We start from the raw sequence: 16,845 nt of genomic DNA, 5'->3' as shown, positions 1-16,845 counted from the left end.
GGATGCAGTTCAATGTCCCTGTCCTTCCCTCTCAAGACAGTTAAACTGGGAAATTCCCAAGGCTGATAGTCTACTTTCCCTCCTCTGGTCTATTCCTTTAAAGTCTCCACTTGCCTCAAAGACCCACTAGTAATCTCCAACTACAGTTTCTGGTCTTTCCCTTCACATTTCATCTTTACCTATTTGCCTCAATGTGGCTTCCCCCAATAGAATGTAAACTCTTTTAGTGCAAAGACTGCTCTGTTTTTATCTTTGGATCTCCAGAGCTTAGTACACTGTCTGGACCATGATACATCCTCATATATGTTTTTGGACTGAAGAAATTAAATTAAATTGAATTTTCTCATGTGCTTATATTCCCTCCCCACCCTCTGGGGGCTTTCCCCCTCTGTGTGACATTCAATCACTGAGATGGAATCCACCCAGAAAATAATGGTCTGGTCATCTGTATCAGTCCAAGTTCTCTTCATCAGAAAAGCCACAAACAGGCTGCTTGAAAAAAAATTGAACGGTGCCTTAATCTATCTTCCTTCAGAACGTTAATTATGATTGATGCATTTGTGTGGTGAACAATAACTGGCCAGGTGTCCTGGTACTGATGATCTCTGGCATATCGGCATCCCCACAAAGGGGCTTATGAAGTGGGGTGGGGGCACACAGCCACATACTGAGAAGCTGAAATCCATCTTTTCCTTTGCTCTCCCAGCCAAGTGACTGACCAGAGATGCTGGGGAGACAGCCGGACCTGCCTCAGAAGTCTGGCCCCTACCCTCTTCCACACATAACTCAGCACAGACACTGCTTCTCCTGACACACGCTCTGAGATCAAAGTTGTGAACAAAGGCCATGACTGACAGTAAGCACAAGTTCTGGACATTGAAGACGAATGGCCGGATTAGCTGAGAACTTCCCGCTGACACCTGAAGCTGGCAGAAGCGTTCTGTTTATGTGATTACAGCTGGGCAGCCCAGGAGAGACAAAGCCCCCAACCCCACACTCCCCACAGAGCCCTGAAAGGAAGGAGAGCGAGGCAACATTTCAACAAACCCATCCATCAATGCCAATCAAGTCAATCTGCCTGGCATCTCATTACGGTTTGAAGCAACAAGATGTCATCTGGGACAAGACAAATAGCTCATTAGGCAAACCCCATTGGACCCAACAGAGCCTGCACGCAAAAGCCTCCAACAACACGCTATGACATCTGCCTTCAGGCAGGGATGGTCACCCATCCTACCAAGCGTAGATGGTCATGGATGCCCAGTTCCCTTACACAATGAATTCCCCTCTATGGCTTGAGCTTCTGATTTATCAGCTTCTACTACAAGTTACCAGATAAAAATCACTGGTTTGCCAGAGTTGAGTCTTGAAACTGAAAATGAGATTCAGAGTGAGTGTGTGTGTGTGTGTGTGTGTGTGTTTTTAGAACTCTCAGTTTCCTCTGATTGAAGAATAAGTGGGAAACATTTGAGTTTAGGGGATGGAGTTAACCATTTTCAGCAGTTTCCAGCCACCCTCTACATGACCATTTTCAGCAACGTCCTGGCCCATAAGGCCAACTGGAAGGTAGAGCCCAGCATCAGAACCCTGGCCAATGCTGTTGCTTTCATTGTGAGCTTGAAGGGAGATGTAATTAATTAGATCACAGATTTATGAGATGCTAACTGGAACCACACCAGTGCATTTGCTAGTGAGCACAGGAAGGAGGTAACTCACATGGGCCTGGAAGACCCTAGAAGACTAGGAAAGGTTGCATGTGGGGTGGGGGCAGGGGTGAAGCTAAGGCTTCCATAGAATCAGAGAGGGCCAATGTGACCTGGGCCCTGAGAAATCATCTGGGTTTTGAAAGGCTTTTCAGCAGATCCATTCAAACAAAATTGTACACATTCTCCCTTTTTTTATACTCTTCACTGACTTAAAAATATTTTTTATGCGAAGAGCATTTATGTAAAATAAGAAGGAAAAAAGAAAAGAATTGCTCATAAAACTTTAAACTCTCCTAAAATACATTCTGAAAGTCCAAGCCCCACAAAGATAGCCAGCCCATGATGGACTAAACAGAGCATTGTTTATGGGCAGGTGCAGGGGAAGGCAGATCTATGAGTCTTTTTGGCCCTACCTTAATTTGGAGAACCTTTTGGTGCTCTGCCGGCCCTCTAAGAAGTGGCTATTCTAATAAAAGCAAACACACTTCTAATTATGCTCCCAGAGGCAGTACACAAGACGATAGAGTACTGGCCCGGTTTCAAATCCTGCCTCTGACACTTACTAGCTAAGGGACCAGGCGAGGCATTTTTAGCCTTGTTCAGCCTCGGGTTTCTTAACTGTAAACAGAAATAATTACGGCGCCGTCAGGTTGGCGTGAGGCTCCGATGAGGCAGTGCATCTCAAGGCCCTTGGCTTTACAGTCTCATGTAGTAGAAAGCTAGTTATCATTAACTGCAATTACAGATAAATAAATAAGAATTAGAAATACCTGGGTTCAAGTCCTCTACATCTCATAGATTCTAGGTGTGTGACCCTGGACAAGTCACTTGAATAGTAGGCAACTTGCTAGGACAATAAGTTGGAGCAGAAGTGTCTGTTTATCTTGGTAGTGAAAGTTTCTTATCAGAAACTTGCTACTTAAATAAAATCACATTTTATCATCATTATTAATAACAAACTGATTCAGAAAGGGGGCCACATTTTCTAATGGCTGCTCTTCTTTCCTGGTTTTCCAAGGCATCCGTTCCTTTCCACTACCAAATCCATCCTGTATGCTGGTGAAAAGCTTTCCCATATATAATATACCATGACTTATGGACCAGCTGCACCGGGTTTAATCTGTTCGTCTGCTTCAGCACTGCAATGTTCATTGAGCTGGGCGGGGGGAAAGGAACTCATTCAAAACCTGATTAGAAATTCTGGTGGAAGAGTCATTGAATCAAGCAAGACTTAGTCTGAAAATTATGATAAAGTATTCTGATGATTTTCAATGTCAGGACACTAGGTCCCAAAGAATGAAGAGCAGATCCTTTGACAGGGAGACCTCTCGGCTCATTTAAAACACTGAATGCATTTTCAGCCCTGCTCAGATAACAGGGTGGCATACCAGTTTGAGGCTTCTGAGGGATATCACTGCAGAGGATGGCACAAGTCCCTGAAAAACCAAATTTTTTCTTGAACAGCACAGCACAAAGGTGACTTTCTTAAAAATAATGACAGAGCAAAGCATTTCAGCAGAACAGTTTGCTGAAAACAATCCATCAGTCACAATTATCCAGACAGCATTTATAATTCAGATCGAGATTAATTCAGCAAATCAGAGCCAATACACCTTTATTCTAAGCCTGCTCTATGCGAGGTCTTGTTCAAAGGTCTAGAGCCAAACTGGGCAGGAGAACATCACCCTTTGGTATAAGAAAGAGTAGACAGAGGGAAAGCAGAGGAAATATGAGCCCAGCATTCTCTGGGGGGATTCCAGGTACCTTTGGTTTTGAAACAGTTAAGTTCTAGCTGTATGATGACCCAGGAATGGAAGCAAGACAGGAGTTCATGACCAAGCCCAGAAGCCACAGAAAAAAGCGTGAAAGTATTTCACCAGGTGGTGGATTTCCAGGGGCTGAGAAATGGGTTTAATAGCCTTTGAAATGAAGAGCAGATGGGAAAATGGCCAATTTATAATCATTTTGTCTGGGCATTGAGAAGGATTATTTTCCATCTTTTCGATAAGGTGTTTCAGCACAAAGGGATAGCTAGGTCAGGAGCAGATCCACCTATTACCACCATGGTAAAGTAGAACAGAACCAAAATTGGCTAAACAACAAGCACGTTGGCAAAGAGCACTTGGCAATTTGTGGGGTGCCATTCCTAGCCCTGGAAGAATGCCCCTTTAGCATCAGCCTCCCTGAGGAGGAGTCCTTGAGTATGGAGGGACAAAGTCTGTCAGGGGAGAGATTGGGCCCTCCCAGACAAAGTAAGTGGAAAGAAAAAATGCCCCTAAGGGTCAGAAACTGATCAATGGAACCATTGGCTCCCTGTCTATAAATAGAGTTAACAAGCTTTTAAGAAAGAAAACTCTCATATTTGATAAAAAAAAGGGGGCATTCTGTTCCTAATTGTATTGATCTCAATCATTCATAAGCTTTTCAAGTTCATGTATTTGAAATTATCTACTTTATTTGTTGCTATCATCTCTATCGCTTGTTTGATTACCCCCCAGTCATAGCTGTGAAAGGTATCCGATCTGATTTTCTTCTCATCTTTAGTGGTGTGTATTTTATTACTTAGGTTATTCATCCCAAGTTAGCTATCTTTTTTAAATGTGGTTTTTTTAATCTTATTCGGTAAATGAATTATCTATACATTCACATTGGTCTCATAAGATATCTTCTTTTTTTTCTTCCACATTGGTATGATGGGAACCTCTCATTTTCCTTTTATTCAGTTTTGCCATGCCACCCGTCCTAGGATATTTGCTTAACTGAAGTCTATTTTCTGTTAATATTAATCTCATCTGGCTGTTGTTGTTTGTCCTTCACTTTTGAAGAGGACCAATGACATTACAGATTGTGGCTATATTGGGGGAAAAAAATCAAACTCTCATGATGAGCCTACGAGAAAATCCTGTTACCTGTCCAGGAGGTGAGGAAGCAGGGATTTCGGAAAAGTCCATAAGTATTTGTTATATGATCAAAGAGACTCCCTGCCCATCTGAAGAATTAGATGGCTTTGGGGCATTTTGACATATAAATCCACTCACGAGCTTCATCAGTAGCTGTTCTTTGTCTTATGAGAGTAAGATACAATGGGAGCAGAGAACCTAAAGAATTACTGACCAACAAATGGAGAGCCAGTGCTGGGGAATTTGGAACTACAGACAAGGCATGAGCTATGTGGAGAGCTATGATAATGTCTTTCAAAAACAGTGTCATAACTTTCCAGACTACAAAGATGGAAAGTCATATAAGAGAAGAGCTGCCAAGAAATGTCACGATCCATCAGTTTCACATCGTCTTCTTGAGTTTTCCTGAATGAAGAAAAAAGCAGCCAAAGGAATGATGTCTCCCACCCTCTGGCTCAGGGCCACACTCCTTTGAGCCTTTCCTTTGTCCAGTCTCACCAGCACAACACTGAATACCTTGGCCTGATGAGTGTCTCTGCAAGGCCAGAGCCCAGGGTGGATCGGGCACATCTCCTCACTCGCATCAAGCTGGGACAACATCACCCTTTCATTCGTGTTTCCTTCAATGCTTCCATTTCCCAGCCAATTGCTGGGGCTTCCAAATCTATATTCCCAGATTCTGCAGGGACTCGGGTTCACTCTTTCACCACTCCATCATGAGATGAGTCCCAAATGTCTACAAGCCACTTCCTAAGGAGATCCCTGTGCTGTTAGATGAAGCCCTGCCAACTGTGGACCAACATCATCACCATCAATAATGACATTTTAGCCCTGCATCCTTGGAACAAGGATTTACATCAAAAAGGGCCCTAGAGGCCATCTGGTCCAGAAACTGAGGACCAGAGAGGGAAAGAATTTGTCAAAGAACAAATAAGGAGTAAATAGAAGAGCTGGGTTTTGAAACAAGGTCCTGTGACTCCAAAGCAAGGGAGATGGTGTGGGAATGAGTTTATTCATTCAAGATTTAACAACACTAGAATGTAGAGTGCACTGTACTAGGCACTAGGGGTTGAGGAATCCACACTCAAAGAGTCAGCATAATAGAGTAGAAGGGAACCAGTTAAATTGGCCTCAGATGCCTTGGGTTCAAATCCCAGCCAGTTCTGCTTCTACTGTCCTGCAGAACCTGGGGAAAGGTGGCTGACCATCTGTGCCTCAATCTGTTCATTTATAGAACAAAGGAGCTTCACTAGAGGGCTGCTAAGGCTCTTTTTGGCTCTAAATTGTATGATAGGAAATATCAATAAAGGGCGGTGAGGGGCAGCTAGGTGGTGCCGTGAGTAGAGCATCAGCCCTGGAGTCGGGAGGACCGGGAGTTCAAATCTGGCCTCAGACACTTGACACATGTACTAGCTGTGAGACCTTGGGCAAGTCACTTAACCCCAATTGCCCTGCCCCCCCCCCCCAAAAAAAAAGAAAGGGTGGTGTGTCAAGGAGCACTTGGAGACTCTGGAGTTGGAAGACCCAGATTCAAACCCAACCTGATACTCACTCCCAGAGTGACCCTGCATAAGTCAATGAAGTTCCCTGGGCCTCTTACTTATTTGGAAAATGAGGGGATTGGAAGGAATGACTTTTGAGTCCTTTCCATGTACAAATCTGTGATCCTATAAGTGAGGTGCGGTCCCTGCCCTCATGGAGATTATCATCTAATAGGAGAAGACTGGACAAGCAGGAGATAAATTCTGAATATAAGTATCAATGGGCAATGAGCGGGCAGGATTGGTGAGGGAGGAAAGGTTTTGAGAACCTTAAAGTCCTCTATAAACGGCAGTTCTCATCAGCATCGTCGCTATTCACAGCCCCATCTCATTGAAGGGTAGAAGTAAACAGGGCAGCAGACTTCCTAAAAATTAATGCTCTCCAAAAGTAAGGAAATAATTCTAGATTCACAGCTTCAAGGGCTGTTAGAGGTCAGTCATGTAGCAATTCCCTTTCATTTTACAGGTGAGGAAACTGAGGCCCAGAGAGGTTAAGCCATTTGCTAGGAAGTGGAAGAGCAAGGATTTGAACCCAGAACCTCTGCCAACATATTGAGTGCCCTTTTCACTGAACTGGGAGAGGCCCTAGGGTTCTAGAAGATGACTCCTTGCTGCAGAGCTCAGGAGGAGGTTCGATGAGTCCTTGTCGGTCAGGAGATCCTCCGTCAAGCCTGGGGAGGCCTGGGTGGCCTTCTCCCTCCATTCCTCACACCCCACACTTCCGGGCCATCCACCATGCCTGGGATCCACATCCTCCTTATCCCACCTCAAGACACAGCTCCAACACCATTTTCTGCATGAAGCTTTCCCCAATTCCCCCAACTGCGAGGCCCCCCTCACTGAAACTGCCATGTTTATAATTACCGTGCATATCTGTGTGTTTCTTCACTTTAGATTCAAGCTGTATTTATTTTTATATGTAATGGGTATCTCCTCTATTAGAATATAGATTCTTTGAGAGTGGGGACTATTTCATTCTTTGTACTTGAAGCCCCAGCACTTAGCAAAGGGCCTGGGACATGGAAGGTGCTTAATAAAAGTGCACTGACTGACTTGACTGATTGATGGTCTCTGAGGCCCTTTCCAACTCTGAGATTGGAAGATTCTGTCTCCCCCCAAACTGCTAAATTTCCAAAGACATTCAGATCAGCCCCCAAAAAGAACTTGTACTTTTTTCATCTTTGTTCCTGAGTGCGCCTTTTGCTAGAGCTCCACAGACTTCCATGGGCTTTGTATAATTTATTCTTCCAGCACATCCACACAGCAAATGGCTAATTAGAACTTGAGAGATAATGGAGCTGGGTTGGGGCAGCAGCAAATCAAAAATGTTCTGGATTTGAAGTCATGGGACTTCACTCAGAATTCTGGTCATGATGCTCACTTGTTGTATGACTTTGAGTGAGTTACTTTCTCTCTCTGAACCTCAATTCCCTCATCTGTAAAATGAGGGGGTGGGTCTACTTGGCCTCTGAGGCCCCTTCCAGCATTAAATCCATCCTTGTAAATAGAAACCAGATGGAGATGTTAAGGGACTTACTTTAGGACACTTAGTGAGTCAATGATACAACCTCCAAACCAACCTGAAGTTGGTTATCTTTCAGCCAGCCACTCAGATCATGGGATCAAACATTTTTAAAGTGTTTTGTTTTAATCTTATTCCCCTCCCCCACAAATTTTCACACCTCCCTCCAACACAGACAGACACACACACAGACACCACACACACACACACACACACACACACTTCCATATAGGATAAAGCATAACTTGCTGGTGATGTCTCCCTAAATCTGCCAAATGCAAAGTCCAGCAGGTAACATTTTTCTCCTCAGAGACAAAATTGCTTGAAGGACATGTAGCTGGTTAATTATTACAAGTGGCTTTTGAAACATTTATGAGTCAAGAATCATGAAGTTACAAAGAACATGGAAATAATTTGACACCAAGAAATGGGGAAAGAAGAGGTGTTAATGGAAGAAATCCGCTGCACGAGATACATCAAGGCTGGAAAGCATGAAGCAATAGGTACTTCTTCGCAGCTAAAATCAGCACGCTGTATTAGAGGCCCTATGAGATAATGCCTCCCCCTCCCAGTGTGATTTACATACTTTCTCATCCCTATTCCAAAACTAAGAACTAATACCAGCATATTATATAGTGGACAGAGCACTGGATTTAGAGTCAGGAGGAACTGGGTGGGGTTATCTGCCTTAGACATTTCCCAGTGCACTTAACCTCTTTTCTAGAAAGAAGGGAGGGAGGAAGGGAGGGAGGGAGGGAGGGAGTAAAGAAGGAAGGAAAGAAGGAAGGAAGGAAGGGAAGATGAAAGGAAGGAAGATGGAAGGAGGGAGGAAAGAAGGAAGGGAGAGACAAAGAAAGAAGGAAAAAGGAAGGAAACAGTGAAGAAGGGAGGAAGGAAGGAAGGGAAGGAAGCAAGGGAGACAGAGAAGGAGAGAGGAAAGAAAGTAGGAAGAAATGAAGGGAGGGAGAGGGGGAAGAATGGAAGGAGGAAAGAAGGGAGGAAGGGAAGAAAAGTCATTTATTAACTTTTTGTTTTGGGGGGTTAGACTTGGTGTCCCTTCTAGCTCTCCATCCCTGACTTTACATTCCTGTGACATGGATTCAGATCCTATCTCTAATATTTGTTAGCCATGTGACCATGACCTCCCTGAGCCTCAGTTTCCTCATTTGTACAATGGGGATAATAACATCAACCTCATAAATCTATTATGAGGCTTGGAGGAGATAATACAGAGTGTCCCAAAGTCTTAATGCGCTTTTAAGCCGTTAAAGCTTAGCACTGCACCTTTGGGATCCCCGTGTGTGTAAAAGTGATTTTGTAAAATGCTATAGTGACAAGGACACACAATAGGCACAGATACTGAGAGGCCACACAGCACAGGGTGCTGGGCGTGAGGTCAGAGAGACCTGTGTTCAAACTCCGAACCTGTCTTCTATCTAGACGTCACGTACCCTCAGACGCCCACTGCTGTGTGACCCCTCAGCAAATCAGTTTCCCCGGCTCAACTTTGGGCAGCTCTCTTAACTACAAGCTAGAGGTGGGCTGCGATCTGCATTAGTGGCAGACGTTCCTGTCCCAAGAGTTCCCACCCTGACAAACGAGCTGGTCCCCGAGGTATTGACGCATGAGCATAATTCGAAGTGTTAATAACAGTGTGCTCTAATTGACGCACGAACGCTATAATTAACCCAATATCCATCTATGGCTTGTTCTCAGACTCGAAGTGTTAATAAGATTCATCAGCCCATTTGCTGATATTGGCACCTGCAGTCCTGTTCATCTTCCTGGGCCCCCTCGTGCTTAGAGTGATCCCCCAGATCAGGACAGAAGTCGTACCGCCTCTGGAAAATTACATTAAAATCGGCTGTGTATGTTCTGAATGCATTTTAACATCCCTGGGGACTGGCAGGTCTGGGTTTTCACTGGAGGGAAAGGGTTGAACTAACCCAAGGCATACTGATGTTCTGACCCTTAGAAAAGCAAACACAGGGAATTACTGTCCACCCTGGACACCTTCAGGATACGGCATTTTCCTACCATCAGAGATGAAACTCACAGATATTTCTCACCTAGTTGATAAAGGCAGCCTGGGAGCTGGCAAAAAGGGGCTGACCTTAAATGAGCACAATGGGCAGGTGATAGATGATTTAAATAAAGTAGATGCTGATGCTCCCACGCCTGGGTCATTCTTGGCTGTAATCACTGAAGAAAAATCACTGCATTCTCAGGCTCTCCACTGCAATCTATAAAAGTGACAAGGTATTTTTAGCTATGCCTCATCTCCATATTTATCATACTCTTATACCTACAGGAAAACCTTCAGAATCCCCTGTTCTTCAGGGGTGGGTGATTGTGCCAGATTCTTTTTTCCCATTTGCTATGATTTCCATTCCTATTAGGAGACAAAGAGCCTCTCCTAACCACACGCCTTTTTGCAATGCAGACCTCCCAGAAAGAAGCATCTATGCCAGTATTCCTGGTCCCCTCACCTACTATTCTCTCCTCCATCCTTTGCAATCTTGCTTCTCCCCCAAGGCTCCTGCACTCAGACTGCCCTCTTTCAGAGCTCCCCAATGATTTCTAAACTGCCACATCCAGCAGTGTCCTCTCCATCTCTGTGAGCCATGGTGTTTTTGCAGCATTTAATGCTATTGACCACCAGTCCTTCACCACTTCTGGGCACATTCTCTTCCCTTGGCTTCCATAACCATGTTCTCTTTCTGTGTGCCTCTGACTGGTCTAATCACTTTTTGTCCATTTCATTGTCTGGTTTATTGTCCCTCCTCATCTTGCTTGTCATGTCAGTATGGTCTACCCCACGCCTCTCCTACCTCAACAATGTCAGCTGCTTGAGAGTAGGGATCATGGTAGGGTTTTTGTTGTTTTTGTGGGGCTGGTATTTCCATCCCTAGGGCCAGTCACAGAGCCTGGCACATAGTAGCCACTTAATCTTTCCAGCATCATTGTTCAGTTCTCTTCCATCATACTGTAAGACAGTTGTCCTATCCACTAACATAGGTACTGAGGAAATCCTGTTTGTGATGAAGAGAGCTTGGGCTTGGGTCTCTGAGCAATGAGTCCGTGGAGTGAGGTAGGGGACATTCCATAGTTTTTCAGAGCTCTTAGTCACATGTGGAAAGTTAGCTCATCTCCAGCCTAACAGATCATTCTGTTCTCTCCAAACCTATTTATCTTTGGTGAAGAGAGATATAGCCCCTGTGGGGTTTCATGGAAGCCTCCATCACTCCCCCTTATGTTGACTCCCACAGAGCCAGAGTCCTCCAGTTGACTTTCCAAAGGTGGCCAATGCTGACTAAGCACTTGTAACAGAACCAAAGGAATTCCAGCAGGGTGGGGAGTTGGCTCAAGACAAAGAGGAGAGCAAGAGATAGAAGAGAGGAAGGGGAGAAGGAGAGGGGGAGTGAGGGAGGGAGGGAGAAAGGGAGAGAGAGATGGGGGGAGAACAGAAAGGATTTGGAGACAAATCACAACAGCATCCTGGAAAGGAGTCTCAAGGGTGTGTCAGTAATAAATTGGGTATTTGCCCAAATTATGTTTTCCCTTTACACAATAAAGGAAATGGTACATTAAAGAGGCTTTTTGGAATAGAGATACTTGAAGAAACTTACATTTGCAAAGAAAAATTTCTGTATGGACTGATGTCAACTGATTCTGAGGAAACAGAGAGCCAGCAGAATCCATAAGCCCACAGCTCACCAGAGAGCACCAGCCCCATGGAAGATCTTACAGCTATTGAGCAATCAGGCCTTTCTGATGTTGTGAAAAGACATATGAAGCAGAGACGTGCCAGGCCAGAAGGACAAACGTGAACAGGTTGGGATCATTGCCCCTCCCCTGAGAAAAAAATAACGTAATGCACTTGCTTACCGGGTACACGGAGGGAGAACAGCAGCCCTGAAATGTAATTGAGAGATCAGGTTTAGCTTAGGAAATGCCAACCTCTCAGGCTGAGCTCTGGCTAATGCCCAGGGGAGGGGAAGGAGGAGCATGAGGCCCAAATGAGATAACGGATAAAAAGCACTTTGCAAATGTAAAGTGCTACAGGTCAGGGAGCATCATTTCTTTTACAATTATTATATTTCTTCTGATTCAGTAATTGATTGCATGGCTTCTACCTCACGTGAGACGATGCTAAAGACAAAATGAATATTCCCCCTGTCCTCAGGAAGCTCATATTCCCATCTGATCTGTCCCTCCAAAGCAGTTTTAGGCATTAAACTAAATGCCTTTTACAAGGTGACAATGTAATCTTGCAAACACATTGGAGTTACTGGTCAGAAGCTAGGGTGTGGGGAGAAGTAGAAAGCTATCCCTGGGAGGACACTGTCCTTCCTTCCACCCGCCAAGGCCCAAGGGTTTGGGAGTTTGAGTCAGAGATCCTAGGGCTATTCCTATCTCTGCACCCCAAACACACTCTGCCGCTTCTCAGGTGGGACAACAAATGCATTTTTAAAAATCTACGGAGTGCTCACTATGTTCAAAGTGCCATGCAAGGCCTTTGGGGATGGAACAGAATAACATGGAGCATCTTTCTGAAAGAAGCCGCCATCCTGGAAGTGCATGATGAACTAACCCTCTAAGGAAGCAGATAAAGGAAAGTGAAGGATCTAGATGAGAAGGTAGGGGGAGAGCCCTGTGGGAAGCAGCGGTGATGCTGACAGTGGAAGAAATAGCTACCATCTGTATACATCTTCTAGGATCTGAGATTTCAATCTGGAGGGTCCCTGAGGTCATCTCCTAGGCCCACTCTCTTATTTGACAGGTAAGGCGACTGAGACCCAGAAGGGTCAAGTCACTTCACAGATCTCCTCTGGTCTTGATCTTGGCCCTATGAGGAAAATGCTACTAAAACCCCCACTTTGTTGAGGAGCAAAATGAGGTTCTGAGTGTTTTAATGACTTGTTGCTGGGCACACACTGAATCAGTCTTGCTCTCATTAGGATCCAAACCCAGGTGTTCCTACATAATGAAGGATGGCTGGAATTTGGGTAGGTGGTGAGCAGGGGAAGAAAAGGATTATGAGGGCAGATGAAAAAGACAGGAAGATGAACGCAGAAGAGAGGAAAAGCAAGCAGCACTTGGGGACAGTGAGCAGACCGAGCTGGGCGAAATGGAGATTTGGTATTGGGACCTTAATGATGTTGGGTTAGAGTTGGAAAGGCTGGTTGGCATGATGCCAGATGGGAAGTTGGCAGTGGCCAAGGAGTGCTGATGTTGGACAAATCACCTCCTGTCTGTGGGCCTTGGTTTTATCCTCTGTAAAATGGGAGAGGGTGGACTAATGATAACAGCTAGCGTTTGTGTAGCAATGTAAGGCCTGTGAGACACTTTACAAATGTGATTTCATTTGATCCTCCCAACAACTCTGGGAGGTGCTATTATCATCTTCCTTTTACAGATGAGGAACCTGAGGCAGACGGAGGTTAAATGACTTGCCCAGGGTGGTATATCTGAAATAGTTTGAGGACGAATTGCCATTTGGGTATCCTGACTCGGGTCTGGCGCTCTCCACACTGTGGCTGTCCCTATGGCTAGATTACCTCCTTCCATGTGCCAGCTCTAAATTCATGATCAATCCCATGAGGTCTTTGTGAGTAGAGACTGTTCATTCTTTGTATTTGCACCTAAAAAGTGTCTGGCACACAACAGATGTTTAAAAAATGTCTGTTAATTGATGGATTTGTCCTCTGAGCCTTTTTTAGAAATTGGCTGCTGGTATCTGCAGTTGGGGGAACTTGCCATCAGGTGGTAATGTTGGTTTATAAGGAAACTTGAAATCTTCTATGTAATCAAGGTCCTGCCACGCACTTTTTTCTCCTGGAGTCATCATCGACCCTTAAATAAAGCCAATTTGCTTTCATAAATAAAAGCATCTCTATTGAAACTTCAGCATGGATATTAACAGACTTATGCTTATAGCAAGGCTTCTCAACCTGGGGACCATGAACTTGATTTTAAAAATTATTTTTGATAACCATAGTTCAATATAATATAATGCAGTTCAAAAGAATTCTCAGTAATCCTGTGTATTTTATTTTATTCATTTAAAAACATGATTCTAAGAATGGGTCCATAGACTTCCCCAGGCTGCCATGAGACACACAAAAAGTTAAGAACCCTTACTCTCTGGGAAAGCATGTGGCTGTCAAGAAGAATTGGAGTTGAGTCAATGCCTTGGGGATTAGATGGCAGTCAGTGGCACACTTTTGAGGGTAGCAGCCAGACTAAAGGGGGCCTGGGCGCTAAGAAAATAGAGGAAGTTGATATGATTTGGCATCAAAGAGAAAAGAGAAAAATAGTCCAGTAGCCCAAGGGGCTTTTTTCAGGATGAAGGCACCCAGTGAATGAGTAAAAGCCAAGGCATGAAGGCCGCTGCAAGGCCAGTGCTGAGCTGGAGAGTGTGGAGAGGTATGTGACCAGAATGGGGAAGGGCCTCAAGATCACACCCTGGGAGAATCCTTTGAAGGAGTAGGGGTGGGGAGGGGTGTTCACACTAGAGGAGATTCAGGAACATGAGAAGGGTTACTTGAAAGGCTGTCATGTGGAAGAGGGATTAACCTTGTTCTGTTTGGTCCCAAAAGAAAGAACATGGAGTTATAGGGGAAGCTACAAAGAGGTGGAATTAGGCTGGATGTCAGGAAAGAGATTCTAACAATGAAGGCTGCCCTAAAACACAGGGGGTTGCTTTCAAGAAGAGTGATTCCCCCTCATGAGAGGCCTGAGAACAAAGGCTGAGGATGGCTTGTCAGGGGTGAGGAAGCAAGGATTTATTATTATTAATATCAAGTACATGTTGAGGTAGTTCACTGTGGTGGCCCCTTCTAATGGTGAAATTTTGTGATTCTTCGAAATTCTGGAGAGAGGGGGAGAGGCAAAGGGAGAAGAAAAGAGAGAGGGAGATGGGGAGAGAGGGGGAAGGAGGGACAGAGAGACATACAGACAGGACAGGCAGAGAGAGAGAGACAGAGAGACAGAAAGACAGACACAGACAGGCAGGACAGGCAGAGAGACAGAGAGACAGACAGAGATACAGACAGAGAGAGATAGGTAATAGAGATTGAGATATCATGGTTTCGGCAAAGCCAGGAAGGAATAGATTTTCATGTACGGGAGGAGAGAGTTGTCTTAGCCAAGGGATCAGGGCAACCTGTGGTCATCACTCATGAGTCCTCTGAACCAACATGGAGACCACCTACAAACTGGATGTTCATTTCTGTTCCGCTCCTTTGAGGAGGCAGCGAATTACACTTTAAGTACTGAATTTGGAGTCATGGAGCCCTGAGTTCTAACCCTGCCTCCACTACTACCTAGCTGTTTGACCTTGAGCAATCTCCTTAACTTCATGGACCTCAGCTTTCATATCTGTAAAGTAGGGGGATTGGACTCTATGGACTCTGAGGTCCCTTCCACTTCCAGAGGCAGGATGCTAGGGTCCAGAGGGGACAGCTGAATAACTGCATTGTCCAGAGGAGAGGACACCGAGACACGAGTGCTTTCAGACCTGATCCTTTAGCCTCTAAAGACTTGTATGCATATTCCCCATGGTCTGTCTCTTTAGTCTCCCCGCTTCCACACAGAGCACAGTAGCTAAAGCACTGGCTTTGGAGTCAGGGGACCTGGCTTCAAATTCCAGTTTTGCCAATTGCGCCTAGTAGACCTTGGCCAGTCACAACCTCTCTGGGTCTCCATCTGTACAGCTGGTCCTGGGAGGAGGCTGAATTTGATGTCCTCCTAAGTCTGTTTCCAATTTTAAGTTGATGAACCCCAGAAGTATAGCCTTTCCTTTGAAGGACCCAAGGTCATATCTCTTCTTTGTGAACCCATTTCTTCACCTGTAAAAAACCAGGGTTGGACTGGGGAACGTCTGAGGTCACCCCAGCTCCAAATCTCTGACCCTTTTGGAGCACAGCTAGTCCTTCTGAAGATGGCTTCGACTTTGGATGAATCATCCCCCAGTCAGGCTTAGTTTGTTTATGTCCTAAAATAAGCGAGGAAGAAAAAGGTGAGCTGACCCGGGTTAAGATGGCCATGGGGACCTCTCTTCTCTCAGCCTGTGCCTCCCTGGCTGCCCCCATCTCCCAGGGATGTTGGGACGTAAGATGCTTGGACCTGAGCCTCTCATTGTGAACTTTATGAGAAAGGAGGGAGGGGCTCTTTACCGGGAGTGTAAACTGTCCCTAAGGCTGTTTCCCAACCCCACGCTGCTGCTAACAAGGCTGTCAGTGTACACCACTTGGGCAATTGTTTATTTTTAGTTCTAACAATTCTCCAAGCACAGATGATTTCTTCAAACCTTCGCAAAGCACATACTTCAATCTGTGTATGTATTCACAAACATCGAAGCAAAAATTCTTTGTGGGTGTTTAATCTTAGCCCTGGTCTGACAGATGTTCCCTTAACGTCTCCCAAGTCCATTACTAGCTTGGATTAAAAGAGAAACTCCCAAAGAAAAGAAAACAAGGAACATATAAACAGAATGAGCCAGGCCCTGCTTTCTGCACTGGGTGCTTCTGGGAGACAGACACTCATCCCAAGAAGTTTGTTTGCTTTGGCTTTTTGGAGTCAAGAGAAAGGGTGAGCCCAGTTTAATAGAGAAAATGTTGGAGCTAGGAGAGATCTGGGTTCAGATCGTACCTCAGATGTAACTGGAAGAGGGTCTCAACCGCCCTGAGCCTCGGTTTCAGGAGCTGTGGAACGGCAACAAGAACACCTTGAAGGGTTGTTGTAGGTATCAAATTAACGACACACCCTAGGGTACCAGAGAGGGGTCAACTTGTGTTGTGGGGAGGCTGGATGATCTGAACCTGTGAGGGATGGGACTTGAACTCAGGTCTTCTGACGCTGAAGAGAGCTAACTCTATCCACTACTGAGCACCACTCACTCTTAGCACCAATTCATATAAAAATAGCACCCAATACAGGTTTATCTAAGAGATATTTTAAAAAATATGGTTTGCTGCTGCCTCCAAGCTGCCCCATTAAAAATGACCCTACCACACCCCCATCTCCGTCTGACTGGGGAGGGTGAGGCTGGTGCTTTGCACAGCCCTGCCTCACTTAAATCCAATTCACTTGTAAGCCATGGCATCACCTTCCTGTTGTCATTGGTCCTCTTCAAAAACAAAGGACAGACAATGCCACACCCCAAATGAAAC

General features: G+C 45.0%; 1 protein-coding gene across 1 annotated transcript in view; it reads right to left on the bottom strand.

Moving 5' to 3' along the window:
* HDAC9 (histone deacetylase 9) overlaps positions 1–11,579 on the bottom strand; it is a 606,615-nt gene extending 595,036 nt beyond the window's left edge. Inside the window, exon 1 of the mRNA XM_036759616.1 lies at positions 11,558–11,579. The gene's annotated coding sequence lies outside the window, so the exon portion shown is untranslated. The remainder of the gene's footprint in view (positions 1–11,557) is intronic.
* Between the last annotated feature and the right edge of the window lie 5,266 nt (positions 11,580–16,845).

Source organism: Trichosurus vulpecula, chromosome 5 (genome assembly GCF_011100635.1).
Source record: "Trichosurus vulpecula isolate mTriVul1 chromosome 5, mTriVul1.pri, whole genome shotgun sequence".
Classification (NCBI taxonomy): domain Eukaryota; kingdom Metazoa; phylum Chordata; class Mammalia; order Diprotodontia; family Phalangeridae; genus Trichosurus; species Trichosurus vulpecula.
The sequence above is the reverse complement of the archived record's forward strand: the minus strand, read 5'-3'. Positions and strand labels throughout refer to the sequence as shown.